The sequence below is a fragment of the Giraffa tippelskirchi genome, chromosome 5 (genome assembly GCF_054371585.1).
Source record: "Giraffa tippelskirchi isolate mGirTip1 chromosome 5, T2T-mGirTip1v1.2.pri, whole genome shotgun sequence".
Lineage (NCBI taxonomy): Eukaryota > Metazoa > Chordata > Mammalia > Artiodactyla > Giraffidae > Giraffa > Giraffa tippelskirchi.
Genome location: NC_137279.1, coordinates 104,408,894 through 104,434,787, shown reverse-complemented (window position 1 = coordinate 104,434,787; position 25,894 = coordinate 104,408,894). Strand labels below are relative to the sequence as shown.

The following is a 25,894-nucleotide window of genomic DNA, read 5'->3' as shown; positions in this document are numbered from 1 at the left end:
ACCTCCAGGGGATCTTCCCAACCCAGGGATTGAACCCAGGTCTCTCATATTGCAGGCAGATTCTTTACCATCTGAGCCACCAGGGAAGCAACAATTATTAACATTATTCTACTCATATTTTACTGGTCAAAATCTTCAACGTACTCGAATGGAGAACCAAAAGTATTAATATCTGTTTTCTATCAATAACTATCACAGTAGCACAGCCTTCTACACACTCAAGCGAATTTTAATTCACCATCTTATTTCTAGGCTATGTGAACCATGCATTCATTAAAATAGTTCTCTTAATGCTTACTCTGTGGTTTCCAGGCTATGCTATCTTCTAAGAATACGGGGCTGTATAGATGCACAGCCTTTTAGTAATACTTGCTTCATCACATATGATCAAAAGACTTCATACATCTTTTCAAAGCATTGAGAGTACTAGGTTATAAATATAAAGTTGTAAAAGAAGCTTAAAAGCCTCTGCCTTGTGTTTTTCTTTCAAGTGAAACTGCCAAGAGAATGGACCAAAGCATAGGGCAAAGAGGTCTGAGTCAGAATTACACATACTGAACGTAGAGAACTAAAAAATGCCAAGTGCCAAAAAGTCCATTTCTGGCAGATGTGGGTGATGGAGCAAAATCTGTGCAGTCCTTCATGGTGGCCCTCCATTCTCACTTGAGCTGAGAACCAGTCTTCACAGCCGTTGTACATCTGGTGCATCAAATGCAGAGGGTGGGGGACCATGTCCTCAATGGAGTTTTGAGGAAAAAAATGCTGAAATATGACTGAACATTTCCTTCTGGCTCCAGATCAGGCCCATACCATAGACCTGGGGGAACCCTGTCTTGGTCACTGCCTTGGGCTGGAGGCTCCATTGTAAGAACAGAGAAGCCCCCTTGTCAGCCTGTGAAAATTCTGTTGTCCAGTGAAAACTTCTGCTAGATCAATGAATAAGTCCTTATGTGTGGGTGGTAGGCCCCTTCCGCAAGAGGCTAGTACACATCTTCTGTTAGAAGTGTGATGGGTAGGAGGCTTGTGTAGCACTATCTGTCCTAAGAAGGCTTCGGTCTTGTCATATGTATAATGAGATAAGTTGAGTCAATTTACAGTTTATTCACATACTTGATTACATGGCAGCTCTACCTGATATTTATATGTCCTGTGAGAGATGGTGGCAGAAGGTGTCTGGCACAGGAGTGGGGAGTAACCCGTTTTTCGCCCTCAATTCACTCAGCGGTCAATGCTGCTCTCTTTTTCACATCAGAAGCCTTGCTTCCAAATTCAAAAATGGCTGCACAGCTTCATGACTTAAGTATGGACTGTCATTTCTTAAGAACAAGACTGCTTCTTTTTCAAACTCCATGAGAGTGAACTGCTGATGGCTGCTCTGGGGTTTTTAATGGGAATAGTAAGCCCTATAATTACTATTCTGGACCACTGTCACCCACCTGCTCTTTTTCCAAGTTGATTAAAGGTCATCTAATTTTTCTTCATCAAAACACAAAAGGTCCTGGAAAAATGGAAATTGTTGCTAAATGAAAACCAGTTAAAAAGCGGAGGCCAAAAACTGTTGGCAACCTTCATGCTGAATTCTGCAGTGTGCACATTGCAGGCAGCCTGTGGGTCCTGAAGCTGTCACAAATAACAAGGAAATGTGACTCTTTCTCCCAACAGAAAGGGCCTCAGCCCAGTGGTCTGGGCCCCAAGCCACTGCAGAACCTTACTGCTGTTCCCAAGGAAAGTTTTCTGTTTCACCCACAGATGGAACTGTTGTCATGTCAAGAATGCATATTTACTAAATTAGTTTTTCTAAGCATGGAACGGCCTAGCTCTTCACAGGTCTGTAAGCTAGATCCTTATTCCTCAGGATTCACAGTGGTGAAGACTGTTCTTGGGATCAGTGCTCCCTCACGGTGCTTCCTGTGCTCTTCCAGCACTCCTGGACACCCTGTGTGTATGTGGTGCCCTGGCTTCCCAGCAGAGCCTCCTGGCAGTACTCACGCTCTGTTTCCTTCCGTCTCTTCTTATACTTCTAGGTGTCCAGAACCTGGTCTTACAGCTAAGTCTACACCACTGCCCTATGGTGATGAATTAGATCATCATGCATCAAGTATTAATTCAAACTAGTAGCTCAAAGTGAGTAATGGTTCATTCCAATGATACATTTGTATTATAACAAAGTTCTTTAACACTTATTCAGAAAGAATGATAAAGAGTAGGAATTCTGGAACAAAGGATGTGGAGACTTTTAGGCTTGGGATTGGGGGGCAGACTGAGGACCTTTCCAATTAAACCACAAAGGTGGCTGCTCTTCTCACCTTTTAGGTTGGCATTTTAGATAAATGAGATTGATGAAGAAGAACTCTGCTGCTATTCTTGGGCACAGGTTTCCCTAACATGAGCATACCTGCTCAGGAAGTAATGCTTTGCTTCATTTAGTTGTTTAATGTACCATACTATACACTGTCTCAGAGTAGGCACTGGGATTGTACTATAGATGTTTCCCTGCACTGGCTACTGTGAAAGAGGTATTGGAATTTTACATAGCTTAAGGAGGGAATCAGATAGTTTCTAAACCAAGCCCAGCGAACCATTGTAATGTTTTGTTTTCCGTGTGCCTATCTACAAATTTTCCTCTAGTCTGTAGTGTCTGGCTCAAGAAACCTGGCTCAGGAATATCCTGCTCTGACAGTTCCTTTCTATTATATCTGGGAGATTCTATTGCCTTCCTGCCTCTCTTCCTCTCTTTCTCTTTCCCTTCCTTCCTCCCTCCTTCCCTTTCTTTCTTTTTTTTTTTTTTTTTGGTATAGTCTTAGGACCAATTTAATATGATGATCAAAATCAACAGTGGGAATATTTAAAAAAAGAAAACAGAACCAAAAGACTGTCCAAATTCATTGAATGTAAATTTTCAGGTTATGAAGTTTTTTTATAGAATGACATCAACAGTGAAAAAAAGAAACTATATGCGTAGACTAAAAATTCCAAAATACCAGTAAAGCTTATTGAGATCGTCTTCATATTAATCTCTATTTCCACACGTTTCAGAACAGGTTTACGCTAAAACAGAAAATACATGTTGCTTAAAAGTAAAAAGCATTGATTCTGGAGTTATAAGGGCTTTGTTCAAGTCCCAGATACATTGAAAATGGATTTTAAGTGTAAAACAATTGATTTCAATGAGACTATTCTGTGAATCAAGTGAGAAAAAGGGTATATATGAAGGGATTCTAAAGAAGATTCTAAAGAGAACACCCCCAAAGGTACATGGCATTGAGGTCAAAAGTGAATCCTATGCTTAACTATGCCACTGAATCAGGAGCACATGGTGGGGACTGGTTCTCAGAACAAATGATGAGTCTAGATGCTAGAACTCAACTGTAAGGTCAGAGCAGGAAATGCAAGGGCTGGATTTCTTGAGCTCGGTTACTCTCTCCCTATATTGACAAGGCTGGTCCCAGAAAATGGACTCAGACTGAGACTGCAAAAATGATTTCTCAGCAATGAGACTGAAGAATTACAGGAAAAGGGTAACCAGTAGATCATTATACATTTTTGTTTAAATAATGAGATGTTGCAGACAGATTCCATGAGTGTTTTTTAGCTCAACAGGACTCTTAAAGGAATTTCAATACTCAGGTTTTAGGACATAAACCTGCCTTTAGTTTGTATGATAATGAGCCATGCTATGACAAATGTACCTTGGCAGTCCTTTTAGACAGTGGAGTCCCAGTGGCAAGTACCAGCAGGAGCACCAGGTGGACCAATGCTCCAGGGATCAAGCAAAGCAAGGGATCCATCTGGCAGTTTCTCATCATCTAGAAAAACAAAATTACTGATGAGAGGGGGTGTGGAGTATGCGGGTCAGAGAAAAAGAAACAAGCTGTGGGGCCATGATTCATGAAGCAAGGTTGCCTAAAAGCCCAGCTTGAGAAGCAATGCAGTCTTCTCTGAAAACAGTAAGGAAAGCACAGCAGTTTGCTCACTGGTTCAGCTTGCTCCCCCAAATGCCTCAGTGATGCCATCAGCAGCAGCAATACCAAACGCAAAACCTACAGAGTACTTTTATTTCCCTTTCCCTCCTTCCCATGGGAGTAATATCTTCAGACACATTTCAGGAACTAGGAGCTGTTCAAATTGTTCCAAGCAAAGAAGGTTTTGCTTCTAAAGTTTCAACAATGAACTCCTGAGACATTAAAAAGAGAAACTGCTGTAAAGTCTTTATAGGCAATCTAATCAGTGCTAAGACAAAATGGTCTCTCAAATCATCATGACACCTATATTTCTTTCTATGCCTATTTATTTCTATTTCCTGATCTCTCATTATACTTGCACTGCTTATTTACAGCTTTGGGTCCTCAAATTTCAGCTTAAACATGACTCTGCCTTACCCTAGCCACCTGGTATGTGGGTAGAATAGATTTGCTTGAAAAGGATGTGACCAGGACAGTCAACAACTACAACATACTTTGTTCATTAAAAACTGAAACTTACAAAGGGGAAATTGTTAGAGTCAGGAGAGTATAGATCCTAAGGACAAGAACACTTCCATCTTGTTCATCATGGTATCCATAGTGCCTAAAACAATGCCCGGCACTTAACAGCTCAATGGTTAAATGAAGAATTTCAGAAAGCATTTCATGCCCATCTCTGTATATAGTGTATTGTGCTTTGTAGTAGAGGAAAAAGATAAGAGAGAATTTTAAGAATTAGAATCCCTGATTTTAAGGAGTTCTAATCTAATAAAAAAATACTTTGTGCAGATACAAAATCATACAGATATAATGAGTTTATCAGTTAACGGTCTGAAGAAAAGTAAATGCCACACTTAACAGGACAACTGAAGAAACTTTAATTAAGGGATTATTTTTTTTTAAAGTTAAGGGAAACGAGGGATGGTGTGCCACTGGAGAGGTGGCAGGAGATCACAACGTCACCATCCCTAGGTGTGAAGACACACAAGGAGGGATAAGTGACTAGAACGGTAAGAAGAAGCTGTGATTGTGCAGGAGGGGTGCTGCACAGAAGCTGTGACCTCGGCAGAGGTAGCTGGGGAGATGGGAAAATGAAAACCTTGCCTTGCTTCAGCTCCAACCTCTGATTTCTCACTTGTGTCAGCCACTGACTGACTCCCACCCTGAAGACAAAAGGCAGGGCAGGTCAATCAGAATATAAAGTTACTGTTCTGGGCATAAGACAGGGCGGAGAAGGATGAAGACGGTATCATGTGAGGAAAATAGTGAGTATTTAGCAAAGAGGGCACAATATGTTATTTTTTCAGTGTTCTGAGACTCAATTTCCAATGTTTGGGGAGGGAGAGTTTCCCTCACACCAAAAAGTAATTCTCAGACACCAGCAGAGTGTCTGAGAATTCAACTCAGTTCTGACACTTTCTATCTAGACATAATATCAGATTCTACAGGTTCCCTCACACAAGAATCCCCCTCATCCTTCATCCCCCTCACCATCCAACTTCAGATACTAGTGGCCCTTATCCCTGGATGCTTTTCAAAAGTCACCTCATTAACACATCAAAACACCATTATCACTCTCAGTTCAGTTCAGTTGCTCAGCTCAGTCCTGCCCAACTCTTTGCAACCCCATGGACTGTAGCACACCAGGCTTCCCTGTCCATCACCAACTCCCAGAGCTTACTCAAACTCATGCTCATTGAGTCGGTGATGCCATCCAACCATCTCATCCTCTGTCATCCCCTTCTCCTCCTGCCCTCAATCTTTCCCAGCATCAGGGTCTTTTCCAATGAGTCAGTTCTTCTCATTAGGTGGCCGAAGTATTGGAGTTTCAGCTTCAGCATCCAGTCCTTCCAATGAATATTCAGGACTGATTTCCTTTAGGATTGACTGGTTGCATCTCCTTTCAGTCCAAGGGACTCTCAAGAATCTTCTCCAACACCACAGTTCAAAAGCATCAATTCTTCGGTGCTCAGTTTTCTTTATAGTCCACCTCTCACATCCATATATGACTACTGAAAAACCATAGCTTTGACTAAACGATCACTCTCAACATTTAGCAAATTCCAAGAATCTGGGGAGCTGGAAATCTGGAACTGTGGAGGAAGACCAAATATATAGGGGAGATGCATTCGTTCATCAGATATTTCTTCTAAATTTCTACAAACTTCAATATTCCTTATAGTCTCAATGTTGCAATTGTTAATGTGATTTTTATCTTTTCCACTTTATTGAATGTGGTTAATTCCTTTTCCAACCAGAAGTGGACTGTTAAAGTAGAGAAGCAAATAGAAATGGGCCCTCCTTCTGCTCTCACTCTCAAAGCTGATTCTTGTTCATGGGGAATATATACTCTGGAGAGGAAGGCATTGAGAATAAAGAAGTTTTCAACTCTAAAAGTTACTTGTATAGTTAAAAAATGAATCTGAAAGGTTGGAATGCTGACTTTTGCCATTATCAATAATATAGAGAGGAAGGAAAATTTTTTCCAGTAGAGGCTGGCAAGAGAAGAGAGAGGAAGAAGCAAGAATCAGATAGAATTCTCGCTTGTTAACTCACTCCGTGGTCTGAGTTTTGTTGGCTCAACCAACATCGCTGTGTGGGACTCACACACTGCCTGGTCCTCAGGTTTGGAATCCCACACAATATCCCATCTGACCAAGGAATACATCTTCCATCGAAGATTTGAGCCTGTGACCACAGTCCCACCAGTCTTTTCACATACTGAACTACCTAGAAGCTGCCAGCCTGAAAGATCAGTGGAACAGCCTACTAAAGATGTTGCTGATGGGCCAGGTCAGACCTAATACCCCGAGAGGTTGGGGGGTACAGTTCTTCACAATGCATAAAATGCATTAAATCAAAGTCTTTTATATGGTGCTCTTCCCCCAATAATGGCTGTATTTCCTTGTTGCTTATTTATTTTATACATATGTGTGATCAAGCTGGGCTCCCCAGGTGGCTCAGTGGTAAAGAATCCACCTGCCAGTGCAGAAGGCTCAGGAGACGTGGGTTCAATCCCTGGATAGGGAAAATCCCTTGGAGAGGGAAATGGCAACCCACTCCAGTATTCTTGCCTGGACCATCCCATGGACAGAGGAGCCTGGGGGCTACAGTCCATGGCCTCGCAAAGAGTCAAGATGCAACTGAGTGACTAACACTTTCACTTTCATCAGGTAAGCAAAGGTGGCAGTTGAGAGTAAGGAGAAATTGAATGCAGAGTGGAAGAGGAAAACAAATACCAGTTACAGCTCCAAGACTAACTGCAGTAGTGCGGCCTTCAGTTTATTCTTCTTGTCTCCCTCTTCTGAGTTTCCTCTCAGAACCCTGAAGGTGCTGCCGCTTCCCATGTTCATATAGAGAAGTGGATATGGAGACACAGGGTGTGGACTGTAGCAGACAAAGAGATAAGCAGTTCAGATCTTCCTTTGAGAAAGTACCACCAGCTTCCAGGAGTATGGTAACTGAGAGCTTCTAGCTCTTCACTTCTTTAGAATCTGTGTAAGTCTTGAGCCAAGAACAAGCTAGTCACACAGTCACTGACTGAACAAGTTGGTAGTACATGAGCCTAACCTTTCCTGCCCCAAAACAGCACAGCTGCAAGGGTCCATCTTTGCTCCAGGTCTCTCTGTTAGGTTGGCAGAAACTTTTGCCAGGTTTACATTGTGGTCTGACAATTTCCTTGCCTGATGCTGCTTGCCTTCTTTTTTCTTTCGTAAGTGTTACTTCCACATAAATCTTCTTTATTCCTAATTCCATTTCAATGTCTGCTTGCCAGAGAACTTAACAGATAAGAAGGGAGGTAGCCTCTCTTCTACTTCCTGCTTCCTTGTACCCATTAGAGATTTGCCTGGAAGCCCAAGCTCTCTCTCAACCTGCATTCTTCTTATAACTGTATTTGTAACACAGATCTACAATCTTCTTGGATAAACGTACTCAAAATCGTCAAGTTCAAACTTTACACTTGCCAAGATAAGTCCCAAGGTCTAACCTGGAGAAGTAGCAGGAAGCTACTGAGTCCTGAGGACTCACCTTCATTTTCCAAGTGAGGGTTACCTGGGAATCTTGTCCTGTAGGAGTCATTGAGCACTCATTTCCAGTTTTAGAGCTGATACTTTGATCATTTGTTTTATGTTTATTATGAACTTAATTAAGGTCTAAGAGAATCAAGTAACTAGCATTCCAAACCTCTAACAGACTTGAGTAAAATCCTTGTCTCAGCTCTTCTGTAGCGTGTTGTATTTTAGGAACTTTAGATTAGTTTGGATGAGTTTGGATTAAGAGACCTCCTAATAATTCAAGAGCAGTTAGCTTCTGGCTCACTAGTGAGAAGTGTCTCAATTGTACCACTTCATGCTTAGCTCTGGAATTTCCAGTGTTCTTGTTTTCTCTCTCTGCTTGATTCCCTCTTTCTCAGCTATCCAGGAGAAACTCCCAGTGAGAGAAACTGTTAGCACATTCTTTTCTAGTTTTCTCCTCTGCTCAGAAAGCAAGAAGCAATAGTCTTTCACTGTCATTTTCACTCTTATTTTCTTTTGAACAAAAAAGTCTGCCCTCTTTGTATCACTTTCCAATCAACCTAGAAACTTTATTATGCTTTCTTTAAAGTGATTCATATATCATCTAGAATAAAATAGTTCAAATACACTTAAAAATTAATTTGGGGCACAGATTTAAAGTGGTTTCGTGACATATAGAAACTTGTGAAGAGATACTTGGAAGTCCAAACTAACAGTATTCATTAGTTTACCACCACCACAGAGATCTTCATTATCCATACACTTGCTTCACCAAGTACAAAACGTCTTTTCTCTATGTTTCCTTCACATTCTCTATCCATAGTCACCAGCAAATTCCTCTTGGCCCTTCTGAAACATATGGTGGGAAGGGGGGAGAGAAAGAGCTTAGTTTCTTCATTTTAACCATCTGAAGAGCTTCTGCCTGAATCTTTCCTTGGCATAAAAAAATTCCACTTACATCTGTGCTCAAAAAATAGAGAAAATATTCTGGAGTTGGAGAGTAGGAGAAGCACACTACAGAACATGCAGAGAGGAAACAAAGTGTAAAGTTGAGCAAGTTTTATTGAGTCTCATGACTAAAATTTGGTACCTAAATGAGACAAATATTTGCCTTTGTGTTTTTTTTTTCCACATTATAAAAGAAAAGCAGGCTAAATGAAAAAACTTGTGAAGAAAGACCCAAAATATGCATGATAACCATTTAATACCTGTTTTGAATTATATAATTTTTATTTCCAAAGCCGTATTGGCTTACTAGCAAAAATAAATCATTTCTTGTTTAAGTTAATTTTAATTTAGTTTTTCTTTTTTAACCTTTTTATTGATCTGTAATATATATAGATAAAACCACATTGGAATATACATATAGAAATACATAGAACAGGTATAGCCCAAAGAATTCTCACAAACTTAACACACCTAGAAAGTTCTCTCATGCCTGCTTCATTCACTGTCCTTGTACCCAAAGGAAAACCACTATCTCAATTTCTAACATCATAGGTTGATCTTGTCTATTTTCATATTTTATACAAATAAACTCACACTGTATGAATTCTTCTCTCTTTGGCTCAACATCATGTTTGTGATCAATGCCCACATTACTGCAGGTAGTAAATAGTTCTTTTTCATTGTTGGATGTAATGGTGACAATTGTATATAATAATTGATTATATTACATTTATTTCCAAATATGTGTTTTTACACTCTTGCACACATCTTCTGGTGCATATATGGACATACTCTTGGTTATATACTGGGAATGTAATTTCTGTATAATTAAGTATGTGTATCAACATTAGCAGATAGTGAAACCAATTTTCCTACACGGTTGTACAAATTTATACTCTTACATTAATGAAAGAGACATTCAGTTGTTCTACATCTGAAAATTTTAGTCACTCTGCAGAAAAGGAGTGGAGAGTTTGGGGAAAAAATATTGAAGTAAATAATGGCCAAATGTTTTTCAAATTTCATGAGAAATATAAGCTCACAAGTCTACTGCTGCTGCTGCTGCTGCTGCTGCTTCTAAGTCGCTTCAGTCATGTCCGACTCTGTGCGACCCCACAGACGGCAGCCCACCAGGCTCCCCCGTCCCTGGGATTCTCCAGGCAAGAACACTGGAGTGGGTTGCCATTTCCTTCTCCAATGCATGAAAGTGAAAAGTGAAAGTGAAGTCGCTCAGTCGTGTCTGACTCTTCGCGACCCATGGACTGCAGCCTAAGATATCTGCTATTCCCCAAGCAGCAGAAATGCAAGGAATATCACATGTAGGCACATCATAATTAAGTTGCCAAAAAAAACCACAAGAAAATATTAAAAGCATCCTTCTCCTCCAAAAGGACACATTAAAAGCAGGAGAATAATAAGAATTACTGCTACATTCTCAAAAGAAACAATAAAAGTCAAAGAGAGTGAGAAGACCTCTTTAAAATGGTTAAAAACCCAGAATTGCATAACCAGTGAAAAAATTTTTCAGAAATGAAGGCAGAACAAAGACATATTCAGACAAAATAAATTCTGAAAGAATTTGTGGCCATCTGGCCTACACTATAATAAGTGTTACAGGAAGTTCTTTAGGGAGAAGCCAATGGTAGTAAACGGGAACTCAAAACTACACAAAACATTTCTCAAAAGATAAATATGTAAATAAGTCCAGAATAACTTTATGTTTCACCTTCTTGAATTGCTTTAAAAGGTAATTGACCCTTTAAAGCAAAATTAATATATTTTAGAGAAGTAAGCAATTGTAGAAGTAAGCAATTGTTTATATATTCTAGTAAGCAATTGTAGAAAGATGGGAAGGGACTAAGATATACATTGTTGTTGGTTTTACATTCTATATGAAATGATATACTGATTCAAAATAAAATGCTATTAGATAAAGGTACAGATAGTAAGTCTTAGATCAAATATTAAAAATGAAAAAAGAGGTATAATTAAAAAGCCAATATAAGATATAAAATCTTATATCTTATATTGCTCCATTAATGAAAAAAAGGGCAAGAAATACAGGAAAGGAAAAAAAGAAGAGATAAGAGAAATAAAAAACATTCAGTAAAACTAGTAAACCTAAAACAAACAATATAAATAATTATATGAAATGTGTGTGAACTAAACACTACAATAAAGGGCAGAAATGGTTAGAATAAACAAGCAAGACCCAGCTACCTGATATTTATAAAAGCTGCACTTTAAACAAAGACACACATACATTAAAAGTAAAAGGAACAGAAAATAAACACTGTGCAAATTCTAGTTGTCAGAAAGCTGGAGTGGCTATAGTAACATGAAACAAAGCAGATTTCAGACAAAGGAGATTTTCATAATGAGAAAAGGATTAATTTACCAAAAATATGTAATGAACCTAAATGTATGTACAACTAATTACAGAGCTTCAAAATGTATGCAGTCAAAACTGATGAAATCAAAGGGACAAAGAGAAAAATCCACAATTAGAGTAGACAATTTTAGCTCTATTTTCTAAGAAACTGATAGACAAAAAGACAAAATTCAATAAGGATGTAGATAATTTAAACATTATCATCAATCATTTGTTACTTATAAAACTTTAGACCACAAAATGTAGAAAATACATTATTTTAAGGTGCCAGTGGAACATGAACCAAGGTTAGATTATATTCTAGGTCAAAGCTCAATAAATTGAAAACTAGTGAAATTATGCTTGTTTGTTTTCTGACAAAAATGATATGAAATTACAAATCAACAATAGTAAAATTATCTGGAAAATGTCCAGACATTAAGCAACACATTTCTAGATAACACACAAGCTAAAATAAAAACTAATGAAAACTAATTGAAATCAGAAAACATTTCAATCTGAAGGATAACTAAAATACAACGTATCAAAATCTGTACATTGCAACTAAGGCAGTGCTTGCATGCATGCTCAGTCATGTCTGACTCTTTGAAACTCCACGGACTGTAGCCTGCTAGGCTCCTCTGTCCTTGGGGTTTCCCCAGCAAGAATACTAGAGTGGGTTGCCATTTCCTCCTCCAGGGGATCTTCCCAAATCCGGGATCAAACCTGTGTCTCCCGTGTCTCCTGCATTGGCAGGCGGATTCTTTACCACTAGCGCCACCTGTTCAGTTCAGTCGCTCAGTTGTGTCCAACTCTTTGCGACCCTTTGGACTGCAGTATGCCAGGCTTGCCTGTCCATCACCAACTCTTGGAGCTTGCTTAAACTCATGTCTGTTGAGTTGGTGATGCCATCCAGCCATCTCATCCTCTGCCGTCCCCTTCTACTGCCTTCAATCTTTCCCAGCATCCGGGTCTTTTCCAATGAGTCGGTTCTTTTCATCAGGTGGCCAAAGTATTGGAGTTTCAGCTTCAGCATCAGTCCTTCCAATGAATACTCAGGACTGATTTCCTTTAGGATGGACAGGTTGGATCTCTTTGCAGTCCAAGGGACTCTCAAGAGTCTACTCCCCCATCACAGTTCAAAAGCAGCAATTCTTCGGCACTCAGCTTTCTTTATGGTCCAACTCTCACATCCATACATGACTACTGGAAAAAACTTCCCAGCACCATCTGGGAAGCCCCTAAATGCTGTACAGTGTGGCCAAAAATAAATAAAATAAAAATGAGCCACCTGGGAAGTTCAAAGCAGAGCTTGGGGGGAAATTTTACAATTTTAAAACACTTGCACAAAGAAAAGAGAAAATATTTTAGGATAAACTTCTCTATAAAGAAGGAGGAATAAAAGCAAATTAAACTCATTATGAATAGAAGGAAGGAAATAAAAAACATAAGAGTGGATATTTATGGCATTAAAAATGGACAAACAATAGAGAAAGTTAATGGAAACTTTGTAAAGGTCAATAAAATTTATAAAATATTAGCAAGGCTGTTCGCTAAAAGAGAAAGAAGTCACAAATGATCAATATTAGAAGGGGCTGAAAAATAAAATAAAGAAATATTGTGAATAATTATATGCCAATACCATAGATAAAGAGAATGACAAATTCCTTAAAATGTAAAAAATCAAAACTAAAAGAGAAAAAATGGAAAACCTTAACTACTACTAAAAATTGGATTCATAATGAAACACCTTCATAATTAAATACATACACAAAATACTTAACTCGTGAATTCTACATTTATTTAAGAAATAGCCTAATCCTACAATCACCTTAATAAAGTAGGAGAGGAGGGTGCACCAGTTCAACTCTACTCTCTCTCCACAACCAAACAAAAATATTGAAATATGCTTTATTAACATATACTCAAAAATCTTAACAAACTATTAGCCAAACAAATTCAGCAAAATATGAAAGAAGAACATAACATGATGGAGTAAGACTTATTAGAATAAAGGAGAAAAGCCATATGATCTTCCAAGTAGGTGTTGGAAAACCATCTGACAGAATTCAACACCCAGACTTGTAATCAATGTAATCTCCCTCTACAATGGTAAACAACATCTTTAAAAAAAATCTAAATGCCAATGTTACATTTAATGATGAAAGACTGAGTACTTTCCCTTTAACACGGTGAAAAAGGCAAGCAGACCTGCTCTCTACTCTTATTCAAAACTTTACTGGATATCCTAGCCAGTACAATTAGACAAGAAAAAAGTAAAAGACAAACAAAATGGAAAGAAAGAAGTAAATCTATCTTTATTTATAGATGAGATAATCAGGTACATAGGAAATTCTAAGAAATCTATGTAAAAAGCTACTGCAACTAATGAGTGAATTTAACAGGAGCACAACATATAAGGTCAATAACAATCAAACATTTTTTTCTATAATATTAATAAAAACTTAGAACATGTAGTAAAAATCAATATCATTTACAGTATGTTAAAAGTCATAAAATATGATAAATTTAAAAATATGCAAAATCTAGTCATAAAAATACACTAATGATAAAATTAAAGAGGATTAATATTAGTGAAAAAATAGCATGTTCATGCATCAAAAGATTAAATATTAAGATTTCTATTCTCCACAAGTGATTTATAGATTCAACCCAACTACAACAACAATAAAAATCTCACCTATTTTTTTCTATAAAATATCCAAGCTAATTAAAACATTTATATGGAACATATATGACCTAGATTTGCCAAAGTAAAATACCAAATAAGAACAAAAAACAGGAGGATCTACACTAACTGTCTTTAAGTTTTCTAATAAAATGACAATAATTATTACTAATGCAAAGATAGAAAAACTAGTTAGTGAAACACAATGGAGAGTCTAGGTAAAGACCTACACTTATACGGCCTATGATTCTGTTATAGTCAACAAAGCAATTCAAAGGGTAAAGGAAAGCTATTTCAACAAATGGCATTGAAACAACAGGATGGCCATTAAAAAAGAAACTCACCCGCCCTTTTTCTTTACACCACACAAAAAATTTATTCCAGATATATCATTGCCCTAAAGATTAAAAACTACAACTATAAAGCTTCTAGAAGAAATATTGGAAAATAGATTGACTTTCTTCTTATTAAAACATTTTTAGATCAGTCTATAAAGCACTAACTGTAGAAGAAACAAAAATGAATAAATTGAACCTTTTCAAAATTCAAAACTTTTGCTCATCAAAATTCACCATTAGGAAATGACAATCAAGCCACAAACTAGGAGTAAATGTTTCAAGACATATATTATAAAGGTCTTTTTTCAATAATATAAAATAACCCCATTAAAATGGGTAAAATATTTAAACAGGCACTTCACAAAAACAGACATAGAAACGATCAATTCAGTTCAGTTCAGTCGCTCAGTCGTGTCCGACTCTTTGCGACCCCATGACCGCAGCACACCAGGCCTCGCTGTCCATCACCAACTCCAAGAGTCTACCCAAACCCATGTCCACTGAGTCGGTGATGTCATCCAACCATCTCATCCTCTGTCGTTCCCTTCTCCTCCTGCGCTCAATCTTTCCCAGCATCAGGGTCTTTTCAAATGAGTCAGAGCTTTGCATCAGGTGGCCAAAGCATTGGAGCTTCAGCTTCAACATCAGTCCTTCCAATGGACACCCAGGACTGATCTCCTTTAGGATGGACTGGTTGGATATCCTTGCAGTCCAAGGGACTCTCAAGAGTCTTCTCCAACACCACAGTTCAAAAGCATCATTTCTTCGGCACTCAGCTTTCTTTATAGTCCAACTCTCACATCCACACATGACCACTGAAAAAACCATATCCTTGACTAGATGGACCTTTGTTGACAAAGTAATGTCTCTGCTTTTAAATATGCTGTCTAGGTTGGTCATAACTTTCCTTCCAAAGAGTAAGCGTCTTTTAATTTCATGGCTGCAATCACCATCTGCAATGATTTTGGAGCCCCCCAAAATAAAGCCAGCTACTGTTTCCACTGTCTCCCCATCTATTTGCCATGAAGTGATGGGAGTGGATGCCATGATCTTTGTTTTCTGAATGTTGAGTTTAAAGCCAACTTTTTCACTCTCCTCTTTCACTTTCATCAAGAGGCTCTTTAGTTCTTCACTTTCTGTCATAAGGGTGGTGCCATCTGCATGTCTGGGGTTACTGATATTTCTCCCGGCAATCTTGATTCCAGCTTGTGCTTCCTCCAATCCAGCATTTTTCATGATGTACTATGCATATACGTTAAATAAGCAGGGTGACAATATACAGCCTTGACGTACTTCTTTTCCTATTTGGAACCAGTCTGTTGTTTCATGTCCAGTTCTAACTGTTTCTTCCTGACCTGCATACAGGTTTCTCAAGAGGCAGGTCAGATGATCTGGTATTCCTATCTCTTTCAGATTTTTCCACAGTTTATTGTGATCCACACAGTCAAAGGCTTTGGCATAGTCAATAAAGCAGAAATCGATGTTTTTCTGGAACTCTCTTGCTTTTTCGATGATCCAACAGATGTTGGCAATTTGATCTCTAGTTCCTCTGCCTTTTCTAAAACCAGCTTGAACATTCATGGTTCATGTATTGCTGAAGCCTGGCTTGGAGAATTTTGAGCTTGTGAGATGAGTGCAATTGTGAGATAGTTTGAGCATTCTTTGGCATTTCCTTTCTTTGGGATTGGAATGAAAACTGACCATTTCCAGTCCTGTGGCCACCGCTGAGTTTTCCAAATTTGCTGACATATTGAGTGCAGCACTTTCAGCTCACATGTAAAAAATGCTCATCATAATTGGTTAACAGAGAAATGCAATTAAATATTAATGCAAAATGAAGTATTACTACAGACCCCTAGTATTGCTAAAATGAAAAATTATTTACAACACCAAACAGTGGAAAGTCGTAGAAAAAGAACTCTTATACATTTTTCAAGGCAATAACACTTTGAAAAAAACATTGGTCAGTTTCTTATACATCAAAGTATATACCTACCTGAACTCAGCAATTATACTTCTAGGTATTTATCCAAATGAAATGAAAACACATAACCATAAAAAATCTTGTACAAAAATGTCAGAGCAGCTTTATTCATAATAGCCAACTGAAAATAGCCCATATATCCAGTAAGGAGAGTATATATAAGCAATTATGGTATATTCATGTAATGGAATGCTACTCAGCAATTTAAAAAAAGAAGAACTCAAAGAGTACATACTGCATGATTTCATTTACAAGAAACTAGAAGACAAAACTAACACACTGTGAAAGAAATCTGAACAGTGATTGCCTTTAGCAGGTCAGACTGACAGTGGGACAGGAGTGAACCTTCTAACGTGACTGAAATATTCCACCGTTGATAGGAGAGGGGGTTACACGGGTACATACATTTGTAAATATTTAAACTCACAATTTAAGATTGTACATTTCACTGGATGCTAATCATGCCTTCATAAAAACAATGTAAACAAATCTCTCATAATTGTAGGTTTACTATTTTTCAACATTTGTTTTTTATTTTTTGAGGCTATTATAGTTAGGCTATACATATTACACACTTTGTATATATATATATGTGTGTGTGTGTGTGTGTGTGTGTATATATATATCACATGAAAGTGAAACTGAAGTCGCTCAGTTGTGTCAACTCTTTGTGACCCCATGGACTGTAGCCTGCAGGCTCCTCCATCCATGGGATTTTCCAGGCAAGAGTACTGGAGTGGGTTGCCATTTCCTTCTCCAGGAGATCTTCCCAACCCAGGGATTGAACCCTGGTCTCCCGCATTGTAGGCAGACACTTTACCGTCTGAGCCACCAGACTAATCTGCCCTATATCACATGAGTATGTGTATAACCAATGAATTGACTGTATAATCATTATGGAATGTGCCTCTTTATTTCTAATCATTTTACAGCCTTGCTGTGCTCCATCATGTCTAACTCTTGGCAACTCCAAGGCCTATAGCCTGCCAGGCTCCTCTGTCCATGGAATTTTCTAGGCAAGAATACTAGAGAGGGTTTCCATTTCCTCCTTCAGGGGATCTTCCCAACCCAGGGATTAAACCTGTGTCTCTTGTGTCTCTTGCACTGGCAGGCTGATTCTTCACCACTAGTGCCACCTGGGAAGCCCCCTAATCTTTTCACACTACAAATAAAATCAGCTTGTCTGTTTATTGGATAGTGTTTACACTTTTGTATTTTCCATTCTTTCACTTTAAACCCTTCTGTCATTTAAAAGGTACGTTTGATAAAGAACATATAGCTTGTTATTTTTAAGTTCAGTCTGATAATCTTAGTATTTTATTAGGAAATATTCGGTCTCCTTGCACTTGACATAATTACTAATATATTTGGGCTTCAGTCTATACCTTACAAAATTTGTTTTCTACTAACTTTGTAAATTCTGTGTTCCTTTTTCTCTTTTTGGGGGGAGATTAATAATTCTCATTTTTAAAAGTTTTCCCCTCTATGAAATTGTTGGTTAAAATTTAGAATTAGTCTATTTTGTTTTTAATTATAGTTTTGGCATTGAGACATTTCAAGCACACAGTTGATAGGGAAGGTAGCTGGTCCCTTCTCCAGGTGATCTTCCCAACCCAGGGACTGAACCCAGGTTTCCCACATTGCAGGCAGATTCTTTACCAGCTGAGCCACCAGGAAGCTCTAAAATCTTAACATTTTGCTATATTTGATTTCAATCTTTATTGTGAATTTTAAACACATACATACAGCTGAAGTCTCCTGTATTAATTCTCTTTTTAAGTATTTATTACTGCAGCACAATTTACATGAAAACAAAATGACTGGGGAGAGTTTCTCTTTTACAGAGAATTATTTCAAACTTCACACACTTTCCAAAAGGAACAGTTGTGTCTCTTTTCTTCAGTGATGAGAAATATGTATTTAAATTACAGGATCTATTTCTCTGAACTGAATGTGCTTCATTTAGACAAAGTGCTCACGTTCAGTAGTGTCTGACTTACATTTCCTACCAAAAGAAAGGCAACTGATAATGACGGTTCCTGTTCCACTTATTGACACAGGACAGAAACCTAGCACTGACCACTTTTTTTTTTTTTTCACGTCCTGCTTGCATCTGTTTTTTTTTGAGTCTCACCATTCTTGGTCAGTTATTTCCAATTCTACAGTGCTCCAGAAATACAACCATCTCCCTATTCAAAGAGGCATCTTTAAAAAGGAACAAAGCCTGAGAAAATAAACTGTCCCTAAATATGTTCCTCCTGTCCATGAATTTTCAGTTTCCAAATGCCCTTGACTTACACAATCTTAGTGAACTCTCAAGACAGCTCGGTGAGGTAAGCTGACAGATTTCATTCTGTTTCTAATAGAAAACTGAGTTCTAGTATCCTTGTCTAACATCACAAACTCACTCAATGAGGAAAGTGGGCAGGAAACAACACTCTCGAAAGCTCTTCTCACTGATCACATTTTAAGTGAACTTTCAAGAAGGCATCAAACTGTGCCTACCATGCTGTCCTCCTAACTTTAACTTGAACCTCTCATTAGCCCAAGACCTGCCAGGCTTTTGCAGCCTGCTCAGGGCTGCCCCTTGCTTCCATACCTATAGCACTTCTCTATCCTGTTCTTCATTCTGGCATCCATACCATATACCTGTGGTCCTCACCTGTGCTGAACAGCTCAGCTTTTCATTCCCTCGAGGCTCTGTTTTTGGCTGGGCGACAGGATACAACTTGATAAATTGATAGCCAGGGCATTTTTTATTGCCACCACGTACCCAGAACACACTGGCATCCGGAAGGCAGAGGAGACAACTTCTTCAGTCAAGTCAGTAATCACAATGATAGACACTTGAGTGTCAAAAGAACAGAGATGAACACGAACACAGTTCAATTGCATTGGGTAAAAGTCCCATTAGAAATAGTAGTCAAAGACACAGATTAATTATACTCTGTGAACTTGGAGCCCCAAGGAAATGGAAATCAAGTTTCTTCTTGCCCACATCCTGTATAATTCCCTATACTGTAGGCTATTTGAAAAGCTGAATGCCGAATTTGTTTGATGATGCTGAACTCTCATTCCTCTCAACTTTCTTAACATCTCAGGGTTGCCAACCTGGGAAAGATATCACATCTTATTGCTTTTCCAGCCCTTAGTTCCAAGGGTAGTAAGGTCCCTAGTTACTCCCATAAAGCACTGATATTGCTATCCGCTTTTAGGCTGTCCACGTATCTGGAAGTGTAACATAATCCTTGGTTTTTAAAAAAAACATGATAAAGAGAAAAATGTATAAATGAGTCCCTGGCTCACAGAAGAAAAACATTTTCAGCATCAACTAAGGTAAAGGATAGGTTAAAAACAAAAGATATGACCTCTGTAACAAACAAGCACAATTTTTTTGTTGAGAGCTAGCTCTGAATCACATATCCTTTGGTGTTAAAAGTTTCATTTCATACTGTGACAATAAATTGGAACGGATCTGGTTTTTTCTTCCAAAGGCTCTCCTATCCCTCAGCCTCAACCTACAATCTGTCCCTTTTGTCTCTTTTTCCAGTCTTCAGATTGTGAATTTCCTTTGGAGGGCTGTTTTCTACCAGATCAGGCTTTTGTTGAATGCCCAAGAGCCTGATGTAATTCTGACCAGTATTGATGAATTGAGCAAAGTCACTAATCATTAAGTAAAAGTTACTCCAGACAAAGGAGGAAGGGGATTGAGAGGAAAGATGAGGCAGGGGGCCTGTGGAAAAGTAGTAGTGTTTTGACTCTTGAACTTGGCAGATTTCAGACAAAAGCTGCTATCATTGTAATGGAATATGTTAATTGCTGTCATCAGGATTTTAGATGCAATGGAGAATTGCTGGAAGTCCTGACATGTAGAATTATTATGAACACCCTCGTAAGAAGAGGAGTTAAGCACTGATTATAAAGGTGCATGAAGATCAGACCTAAGGACAGTGCTACAGACAAGTGTCCACTACACCTTTATCCCTGTTATCCACATCACAAACTTCTGGATTTTTCATTATCCTACTTAAGGAAGCATCAGGCCAGGGTGTCTGCCTCTTTACCATCATTCTGCCTGTCTAACTTGCTAACTAAGGATCACATTTATTGGTAGAATGTAACAGCAACCATGATTTAAAACTCAACACTATGTAATTTTGTAAAATTATAAACTGTCAAGTTTTAAAATCACAGGCTCTCAGTTATCCACCCACCCCAGAATAACAGATGAAATACTCTTGGATTTTCTATCAAATCTAAGTAGATTTTCCATTTTTAAAAGCATACGTAGAGGATTTTTTAAAAGAACTGACCATAGTTTAGTCCATAAAGCAAGTCTCAATAATTTCCAATAATGAGTGTACTATAGACCTCACACTCTAACCACCAATCAAATAAATTTAAAAATATATAACAGAATTTAGGAAATAAGTAGAAGTAAAGGGCAATTACAATTCTACCTGTGAAAAAAATTTGGAATAACAGCTAAAGTAGTGATTTATAGGTAAATTTATAAGCTTTAATGTTAATGCTTATATTAGAAAATAAAAAACACTGGAAAGCAAAGGGCTACCATACAATTTAAGAAGTCAAAAAGGAATGACAGAATAATGCCAAAGACAGAAGAAAAGTTAATAAAGAATATACATCATGGAATAGAAAGCAAAGAAACCATAAAGAAAGACCTTCACGTTGCCCAATTTTGATTCAGTTACTTTTCCTGATTAAATCTACTTTGTTCTAGAAGTCAATTAAACTACGGGTGGATTACTTTTACTGTGTGATCACTTGATTTTAGACTCCATAAAAGTTGGCCTTTATAAGGTTTCTCCCTTAGTCTTAAAGTGAAGTGAAAGTGAAAGTCACTCAGTCATGTCTGACTCTTTGCGACCCCATGGACTATACGGTCCATGGAATTCTCCAGGCCAGTATACTGGAGTGGGTAGCCTTTCCCTTCTCCAAGGGATTTTCCCAACCTAGGGATCGAACCTAGGTCTCCCGCATTGCAGGGGGATTCTTTACCAGCTGACCCACAACCCCGTTAGTCTTAAGGTCAATATTTTAGTCATGAGACGTAATCATCATGCTTAACGAATGGTCATTCTGTGGTTTCAGTGGAAAGTCCAAGCCTCTCTAACTGGACTCAAACACTAAGCCTTTGACTCCCCTGCACTGGAAAGGCATTAAAACATCTGCTCAGCACCATCAGCCTTACAGCTGTTGTTTTTCCTTTGTAGTCTTTCTTTATGCAAAGACAATTCAGCAGTCAGTCAAGAGTTTGAGAAGAGCTGATCTGTAGATTTGAGGGATCCTTCCATTGTGGCACACTATTTTTTAGGTTTCTACTCTCTGTCTCCTCAGGTCACCTCTTATATGAAATAAACCCTGATTTTTAAAAAAATCTATTCACCAGGCACTGATATGTGTTTAATAGACATCATTTTTTCCCCATCCCTCACAACAACTTGAAAGGGAGGTAGTGTTTCTATGCTCATGTCATAGCTGAAGTCAGCTTAGAGAGAAAAACTAATATGTCCAATATTACACAGTTTAGAAACTAAGAAATCTGGGATTTGAACCAAGAATATTCTATATATGCTTTTACACATTACGTTACAGCCTCTTGGCATAACTCTCCAACCAAAATTTCTTTTTTCTTTGAATTCCCTTAGCATATTAAATCCTTTTGGCCATTAATCATACTCAGCTTCATTATCAAAGTGTGTTTCTATTCCTCTATGGGTCTTGAAGTCAGAGGCCATATCTTTTTTTCATGACCTTCCATGAGAAACTGTAAAAGAGACTTGGGTTTAAATCCCACTCTCTCACTTCCTGGATGATCTTGTACAAACCCATATAAACCAAAATTTTCCACTCACAGAGTGGAGGCCACAGTACTACATGTTTATAGTAAAAATTAAGATGATGTACCTGACTCACAGTAATCATCAGTAAGTTGTAGCTAGTGCCATTAAAGTTCTTTGGAGGTATTTTCTTATGTAACATCTTATTTAATCACCACCACCACCAAAAAGTCATTAGTATCTCCATTTTCCAGAAGAGAAAACTGATGCTTTACAAGAGCAGTATACTTTGAGTAACTGTTTCTGAATGACTATCAGCATGGCCTTCAAATACTTCTCCAGGCACACAGATTCTTGCACTAATAAGGACCCCTTGCCCACCTTCCCCCTTATATGGGGGCAAGGTGAAAGGTTGGGTAGCAGCTCTCAAATCAATCTTTGAAAGTGAAAGCAGTTGACACTTTGCCAGCACTCTCTGGTCTAATTGACTTCCCCCAGTGAAACCTTTATTTTGAAACAGGACTCCAGAGCCACCACTGGCTAAAAAGACAAAAATAATGTTGTTAACTGTGTTTATTTTGCTTGGGATAAAGTGTCCTGAACTCATAACAAATGTCCTCTTGTTAGCAAATGGAAAGGTATAATTAAGACAGCTTTTCCACTACTTTTAACGAGCTTTCAGTTTCCTCTCTACCTCACGCCCTCATTTTTTTAATGAGATACCAATTTCCTCCTGCCCAGCACTCACAGATACTTTAAGCAATAAAACAGACAGCTTTGATTTTCATCTTAGTGTGAAGTTTTGCTATTAATTTATTCATCTGCGACCTGCACCACACTCGTCTTGTGCTAAAGGCCTGTTAATCTTTAAAAATTAACAAGGTATCTCAGGCCAAAATATGAAGAGAAAAGGGGAAAAAAGTGAGAGAAGGAGGCTGGGGAAGGGAAAGAAGGTTTCTGCTTAGGATAGCATGGAAACATTGATATTTTCACCCTACAGCCTTCAACTTCAGCATCTTCAGGAAACACAGGCCCACAATGAAGACTTTTTCCTGATTTCCTGCAACCTCTCTCCAATTAAGGTTCAAGTGTAACCCAGTCTGCTCAAACTGGGAAGCTGGTTGGGGCCTGGCTGACGTAAATCGAGACCTTGCTGTGGAGCCAGGAGTAGTGCACAGCTCTGGGAAGATGTGTAGGTGGTAAAGGGCAGAGAGAAGGGCGTTTCTAAAGGCTGTAGAATCAATTCAGCCCAGCCTGCTGCCTGCACAGCATTCCCACCCAGGCTTCCTTCCTAGCCCAGCCTTCTCTGGAGAGAAGTGGCTTTGACAGATTTGGGCAGCAAACTGCTCATTCACGAAAAGTTTTTTTGTAAAATAACGTTAATAGCTCTTTAAGACTTTCAGAAGTCTTGGAAGTGAGTTCAAAGATTAGACCTGCACTCAGCAAAAAACTATGTACCTTGTTCTATATATGCTTTACCCCTCCTTACCAAAGGCCCCATTTATGTACTGTGAGTTGGAAACCATGTGACCTTATTAAATCAGATTAGCTGTTTCTAACACAAATGTACTTGCTTCCGCTTTTATCTGTGATTGTACTTTTGTTTCTCCTCTGTGTAAACAACTTTTAAAATAATCATAATTATGCTTCACTTTTTAAAAACTCAAAATTATACTGAGATATAATTAATGTACTGTAAAATTTACCAATGTAAAGTGTACAATCAATAGTTTCAGGATATGTGGAAAGCTGTGCAAACATCATCAGAATCTAAGTTTAGAACATTGTCTTAATCCTAAAAAAAAAAAAAACCTTAATACATCAGCAGTCACTCCCCATTTCTCTTCTACCATCCACCCCCCCGCCCCCTGCCATCGCAACCCAAGGCAAACACTAATCTCCCATCTCAATAGATATGCTTATTCTGGACATTTCATATAAACGGCACCATATGATATATGGCTTTCTGTCACAGGTTTCTTTAAATTAGCATAATGTTTTCAAGGGTCACCCATGCTGTAGCAGATATCAGTACTTCATTCCTTTTTTATTGTCAAATAATACTTCATTGTATGGATATACTACATTTATCCATTCATCAATTGTAGGACACTTGGGTTTTTTCTACTTTTTGGCTATTACAAATAATGCTGCTGTGACATTCAAGTTTTTGTGTGGATATATGTTTTCAATTTTGGGAGTAGTCAAATTGCTGGATCATTTGGTAACTCTATGTTTAGTATTTTGAGGAGCTGCTTCTCTCACTTTACATTCACACCATCAATGTATGAGGGTTCAAATTTCTTTATATGTCCTCAAGACATTATTATCATCTGTCTTTGTGATAATAGTTATCCCAGCGGATGTGAGTAGTCTCACTGTGACTGTCTTTCCTTAACAACTAATGAGCATTTTTTCACTTGCTCATCAGTCATTTGAATGCCTTCTTTGCATGATGCTTATTCAAATCAATTGCCCACTTTTTAATCAGGTTTCTTGTCTTTTTATTGCTGACTGTAAGAATTCTTTACATATTCTAGATGTCACTCCTTTATCATAAGTTCCAAATATTTTCTCCCATTCTGTGAGCTGTCTTTTCACATTCTTGATGGTATCATTTGCAGTACATACGTTTCCAATTTTGATGAAATTCAATTTACCTATTTTTTCTTTTGTCACTCATGCTTTGGGTATCATTTAAGATTCAAAGTCATAGAGATTTATTCTTATATTTTCCTCCAACAGTTTTATGGTTTTAATGGTAATGTTTATATCTACGATCCATGTTGAGTTAATTTTGTATTTGCTAACAAGGAGTCCAACTTCATTCTTTTGCATATAGGAAGCTAGTTGTCCTACCACTATTTGTTGAAAAAATTATTTTTTCCTTCTTGTATTGTTTTTGTACCCTTATTGAAAATTAACTGACTATTGAAAAAAGAGAAGGGCTTATTTCTGTACTCTAAATCTATTCCATTGACCTGTATATCTATCGTTATGCCAGTACCACACTTCTGGGTCCTATAGCTACAGGAAATCATAGCTACAGGAAATTTGGAAAACATAAGCTGTGAGTCCTTTAACTTAGTTCTCCTTTTTCTATTTTGGCCATTCTGGGTGCCTAGAATTTCCGTGTGAATTCTGGGGTAAATTTACCAGTTTCTGCAAATAGGGAAGCTGAGATAGTTATAGACGTCATTCAAAATATGCAGATCAATTTTAGAGGCACTGCCATTTCAACATTATTAGTTCTTCCAATCCATGAACATAGGATGTGTTTCAGTTTTATATCTTTTAACTGTCTTTGATGATGAAAGTTTTATAGTATTTAGTACAAGTTTTGAACTTTTTTCTTTAAATTTACTATTTTCTTCCTTTTGATGCTTTATTATAAATGCAATTGTTTTCTTAATTTCACTTGGACTTGTGTATTGTTTCTGCATGGAAATACAATAGATTCTGTATAATAATACAGTATCTTGCAGTTTTGTTGGACATGTTTCTTAGTTAAAATACATTTTTTTTAATGAATTCCTTAAGATTTTTCCCATGTGTCTCATCATCTATCAGAGGTAGTTTTACTTTTTTCTTTCCAATCTGGATATCTTTCTTTCTTTTTTTTTCTTTCTTTAATGTAAAGTATATTTATTATTATTATTTTTTTAAAAAAAGCAAAATAACTACAAGTCTGTCTCTGTTTATGGCTTTTCCTTGTTGTCTTTTACCAAAGTAGGGTCTGTCCCTTTCTTTGCAGCTCTAGCCAGGCAACAGAGAAGACACTT

General features: G+C 37.8%; 1 long non-coding RNA gene across 1 annotated transcript in view; it reads right to left on the bottom strand.

The window, feature by feature from the left end:
• The window catches only part of LOC145507106 (uncharacterized), a 66,115-nt gene that overhangs the window by 26,138 nt on the left and 14,083 nt on the right, over positions 1-25,894 (bottom strand). Inside the window, exon 2 of the long non-coding RNA XR_014054584.1 lies at positions 3,690-3,806. This is a non-coding gene — a long non-coding RNA (uncharacterized LOC145507106). The remainder of the gene's footprint in view (positions 1-3,689; positions 3,807-25,894) is intronic.